Below are 6,262 nucleotides of genomic sequence, written 5' to 3'. Positions count from 1 at the left end.
TTGATATACAATTTTTTTGGGAATCGTGTAAGCCAACTACCATGATTTCTTATCTCGAACATAGCTTGTGTTGCTATTTTTTTTTTTATCTCCTTCCATCAATCTCACCAAGTACATAGAGAAGAATCATCAACCCTTCATTAATGTATCATTGATTTTTTGTATTCCAATTGAGTGTAGTGTTCATATATTGATACTTGTCCTGATTTTAAATCCATTTTACATCTCCTTTCTATTCCTAGAAATGTAATATTATTTAAAAAAAAATAGACCAATAGGAGGTCATACAGAAGCTTTTAAATAGTGTCTTCAAGTGTCGTGAACTACTTGTGCAGGTTGTCACCAGTAATCTTTGACTAGTATATAAAACCTTCTTCATTCAATATGGTAGTCATATATGTACACCTATAATTTAGATATAGCAGTATTGGCACACTCCACTCAATAGAGTGATTGTCATCGATTTCTTGCTAGAAATCACTTATATACAAGATCTTAGACAATTTAATGGCTACATCCTTTCAATGTTACATCCATATTGCATACGGGGGCTTCACTAGCTAGGCAATATTATATCATGTACATTCATATTGGGGGGTTTAATATCCCAAAAATGAGGGTGCAATATATTGCATATCGGTGAAAATAGGGGGGTTTTAATTCCGGCTATGAAAAAATACAATATTTGGTAAAAATAGGGGGGCTTTTAATTCACATTGTGTATTGGGAGGGGGTGACAAAAAAGAAGTTTAGGGCAATATTTTTTGAAAATAGGGGGATTCTATAGTATTCTATGAACACACGTGCTATAACCTAGGTTTACTAAATGAAGCCCCCGTGCAAAAACATAATTATATGAAAAACCACTTTTAGCTTAAAATAAAATTAAATCAAAGAAAAAAAAAAAGTTAACTTTCAAAATATTTCCAAGGATTCCAAAGAAACATCAAAATCTTTAAGTAACATTAAGAGATGAAAGAAATATTGACCGTTTCATAATATAGAACACACAGTTGTTCAAACTTTTAAGAAAATGGGATATTATTGAATCTCTAATAACTTCTTAATAACTTCTCAATGTAATTCAAAGAAATATTTTATATCATATAAAAACAAACAATCATGATTGTGCACATATTTGGTGAGAATTCCATAGTAAACTACATGATCCAAATCGATCTGTATTTCTAAACAAGTCATTGCCACCTTAAGTTGTTCCACTTTGTTGGTTGCCATAATAATGAAATCTATGAATTTTCCATACCTTTGTTTGTCCTTCTCTTTAACTTATGCATTCAAATTTGTCTTATGACTGCAAATTTATCTTCGCTTTTGAAGACAGGAAATCTAGCCAACTTAAACCTTCATGGTGAATTGCTATGTGTAATCATATCTCATAAGATAATTTGAAACGTCCACCTTCCTTATTCACGTTCATCTCCATTATTGTGATCATATCATTGGTGACATGATGCAAAAGTAAAAGAATAAAGTCTTATTTTTTTGATTGATTTCACTTTGGCTCTTTCCTCTTTGTCACAACTCAGATAAATGTTCAAAAAGCCATGCAAATCGAGCATAAGGTTAATATTAGGGTTTGAATGTCTTCTAAAAGATACTGTCTCTTTTTGCTGTCACCTTGAATAATCATCCTTCTTTTGAATAAGCAACATTATGTCTCCTCCTTTTCTTGATTTCCTGGTGTCATATAGAATCTCTATTAATAGACCATCCATCCATGACATTTATACTCTGATTTCTACAGTATTGATCTCCTTTTCCAAATTTTAAAGTGAACAGTAGCAGAATGAGACAACCCACAAAAGCACTTAAGCAGAAGACATGATGTAGACCCACTACCATATTAGCAACCCCACTTGAACCCTACAAATATTGGTAAGCAGACACCATCGTGCAAGGTGTCATGAGAACGTTATCCACCTTGCAACTAGGTTATCAATTGGGTATAAGAAATATGCATAGTGAGTATACCAGCAAGACCTACTCAATATCATTACAATTAACATAAGTATAAGCCAACATTTGGTTTCATTCATATTGATTTTTAGTTATAATTGCAGTGGAAAATCCAAAGGAAACATATTATTATATTATTCACTTCAAGTGAGTAGAATTTATTGCATTAATTTTTTTATTAACGTAAATATTTCATAAGGGAATAAAGAAAATGATTTCACAATCTTAAAATTAAGTTATTATATTAATTTTTCATTTCATTATTAGAACAAATTCTTAACAATTTAGATATATCAGATTGAAAAGCTATCAATTTTTTAGGATACAAAGTTATACAATCTGAATCTTAGGTATCTCAAGACTGAAGACAAGTTACTATCCAAAATTCAACTATCATTTAATATCAACTCATTTGATAGCCTAGATTGAACCTTACCATTCAAGATAAACGCGTGCATTTATTTAAACCTCCACATTAAATAAACACTTATTCAACCATTTGATAAGTGTAAAAAATTTTGTGACTTGTTATACTCATACATAAATCTTTGAATAATCCAGTCATGTTCATTTACTCATTTAATGGTTGATGAGTTTCATTTTCATGTAAGTAGAGAAATCTAACACATCCTTACACTATTTCCATAATTCAAAATTTGATACACACACAACAATCCCTTTTAAAATAACATTAAAAAATTTCATTTCCTTTTTCCACATTTTCTTAGTATATGGTAAAATAGAATATCAGAGCACATGAATTACCAAGTTCAACCTCTCTTAAAATAAAAAATAGGTGAAAATAAATTGACTCCTTCAAATCTTGACAAGGAGACAATGGATGATTGAACTTGAAAAGAAAGAGAACCCTCTGAGACTTCTCCCCAATGGATAGAAACAACCATATCAATCATACCAAGGAAAACAAACCAAGAAAAATAAAACTCCCCAAAATGAATTATTTATAATGAAATGCCCTTAACAATAAAAATAAAGAACAAAGAAAATTCCTTATGAAGAACTTTATATATTCCTTTCATGATATAAGGGAGAGGGAGTTGGAGATTTTATACACTTATACATGTAAATTTTAATAAGTATTTACTCCATGAAGTTGAAATGTGGGAAAATGAGATCTAGCATAAGAATGCAAACTAGGAACCATTTCCAAACTCTTTCATTGAGCAATAGCCAATTAGTCTCAACTTTAGTCCTATAGGAGAGATAATCACTATGCCTAATTGTTCCCTTTTGAATGTTGATTGAATATGATTGAATTGAAGATACAAGAACTAGGTTAAATAATAAAAAAATTATAATATTCAGTATAAATAGAAAGACACAAAACATAAAGCTAACATAAAAGCATAGATTTGGGAATGCGATACAAAAAGGAACCTATCACTAAAATTTGGGCCTAAAATAGGAGGACTATGGAGCTAAGCACCATAGTCCAGACATATGTCATATTTGGGCTCATAAGCCTTCAAGTTGCCTTCCCTCCAAATTTCAAGTCAAAATGGCAGGACTACGGAGCTAGGTGCCATAGTCTAGAACTTTTTGCCTATTCAAAATCTGGAACTGTGCCTCAGACTGCTCCTACAATCTTGTAACTTTCAGCTCTAAGATCTATAACTTGCACACAAAAAAGAGGCAAAATGTTGTGTTCCATAGGAGTTTGCCTAAGTCAAATCTCAAGTAGGAATTGACCTCCACTAAAACTATGATTGATTAGAAAAGAGAGTTTACCCTTGGTAGGGTAGAGGCTAAGTTTGAAGTAAAATGTTGAATTGACAAAATTATACTTCAAGATAGATAATTTAGTAGTGATGCAATGCTCTTTGGATAAGTCCTCCAAGTGTTGGTCACACAATAACATGATAAATCATGACAAAATCCATCATGAAAATATGATAACTTCTTGTTACTTGATGCTTTTTGTACTCGGATTTACTCTTGAATGAAGGAATTGAGTGCTTGAATGAGACTTATGGATTGTGAAAAATGATCAAATGAATTAGAGATGATGTCTTTATATAGGGTTCTTAAGGTGTTTTTAAATTTAGTTTGACTTCCAATGGTCATATCAAATTATCGACATTAGATCATAAATGGCAGAAACCGACACACCAACATGTTTGATTTTAGGCCCGTTTTGGAAGGACTATGGGCACCATAGTCCACCCAAACAAGGCAAACATAAGGTGGATGTAGAGTGCACATGCCTATGACATTGGATCAAGTCACCTCATGAGCATATGATGATATTTTGGATGAGATAATGCCAAAATATACTAAAAATGACCCAAAAGGAGGCACACTAAAGCAAGGGCCCAAAAAGGAGTGTGAAATTGTAAGGGGTTACAATTTATAATACTACACGTGATAAAAAAAATATTGCCATGAAAATAAATTCATCATGTGTAATAAACTCCAACTATCTTATAGCCCTAACTCATCCTGAAACTCATAGGTATATGGGTTAAAGTATTGTTATGTCTATTTTATTCAAGTGTATTTTATTCTTTTTTCTACAATACATGTAAATAAATTATTCCCAGATTCTTAAAAATGACCCCCTTCACAAGCTATTTTTAAGTGTTAGTGCATGCTTAAATTGCAACTATAACCATACATCTAGCTATCGAGTTATGAGAAATAACTTAAATTATAAACACAACAAAGGAACAAAATCAACACTAAATTTTAAATAGTAAAGGTATTACAAAAATGGAACTTCTAAGTCTTCTAAAAAATAACACAAACAATTATCCCTCAATCAACAAGTTATAAAAATGGAATCTCATTTTGCCCTAAAAAAAATAAAACTCAAACATAGATCACACAATTTGTGAAAATAAGAAAATTAATAACACGTATTGAATGGGATGTTATAGGTATTTTCAATTTGGTAATATGTTCTAATGGTCCCAACATATAGTCCCACAACCATGTCAATAGAAACATCTTTAGTAGTTCTTCAACTCATAAATAAACAAACACAAATCTCATTAGTAACATAGGTAATCTAAATAAATAAAGATTGGAGTGAGATGGCGGCACTGGATGGCAACAGGAGTGGTGCTTACCAATCTGAGGTATTATGACTTTCAGTCCATGAAGGTTGGTTCTTGGAGCGATGAAGAGGACATTTATTTTCCCACGAAGACTGGTAGAATGCAAGTGGTCCAGGAACCGGATAAAGTGGGGGTAACAGATAGGTTTTAGGGCTCCAAATATTCCAGTCTGCGGTTAAACCATGGAAATCCCTACTCAAGTGGTAATTTGTGTCTTATTGACCCGCACAAGTGGAAGGCGAATGGTTTCAGTTGGAACAACAAAGGCTGGTTCTGCAAGGCTAACCATCCCGTATCCGAGGGGCCCATAAATTGGTATCCACCACCTAAACCTAACACTTCTGATGCACCGCTTGAGAGAGACATCCCTTATATCGACTCTTTTTTGGCTCCCCTAACTGATCATGGTAATTTCCAAAAATAGAATGGGCGCTTCAGGCAAGGAAACTCTAAGGCAGATCAAGCAAGGTTTTGGAGATCTAACTTCCGTCCGATTAATCAGAACCCTCGACCGAATCTGGAAAGACGCCTAGATTTTTGGAGAGCAGACTCTCTCTCTCAGCGACCCATTTTCATAAACCGGTAAGTAAAACCTCAAGACCCACTATCTTTCTAGATGATAATAAAATTAATTCTGCTCGGTCAAATTTGCTTGAGTCTTGTCTTTTTATCAAGTGGGGTGATGGAAAGCGAGTTAAGGACAACTTTGAATCCTAGTGTCTTGCCAGATAGCAAGGTATGGATATGATTGTATAATTGTCCCTCAGATTATTGGTACAATGATGTCATTAAGAACATATGCAAAAACCTTGGTACCTTTGTATCGACCGATGATATCTTGGAATATAAACCATGGGGAAGCTTTCTCAAAATTTGTATTAGCACAAATCAAATCAACAAGATTGCTGACGAAGTCAGAATTATTGGGGCTGGAAAGATCTGGATTCAAAAGATTGACAGGGAAGATCAGCTGCATATTTGTCCTAAATGCTTCTCATTGGATCATTTCGGTACTAGTTGTGATGTGTCGACAATGATACAACAAAATTATTCATGTATGCAATCTCCTATTGAGGATAAAATGCAACCGGAACCTCTCATTACTGATGACTTCGAGTATGCCCTTTGCAATGATACTCTTGAGAAGGAAAATGTTATGCTAATGGAGGCAACCCCTTTTATCATAGTCCCCCCCTCCTCTGGTCAAA

Source organism: Cryptomeria japonica, chromosome 7, assembly GCF_030272615.1.
Source record: "Cryptomeria japonica chromosome 7, Sugi_1.0, whole genome shotgun sequence".
Lineage (NCBI taxonomy): Eukaryota > Viridiplantae > Streptophyta > Pinopsida > Cupressales > Cupressaceae > Cryptomeria > Cryptomeria japonica.
The sequence above is the reverse complement of the archived record's forward strand: the minus strand, read 5'-3'. Positions refer to the sequence as shown.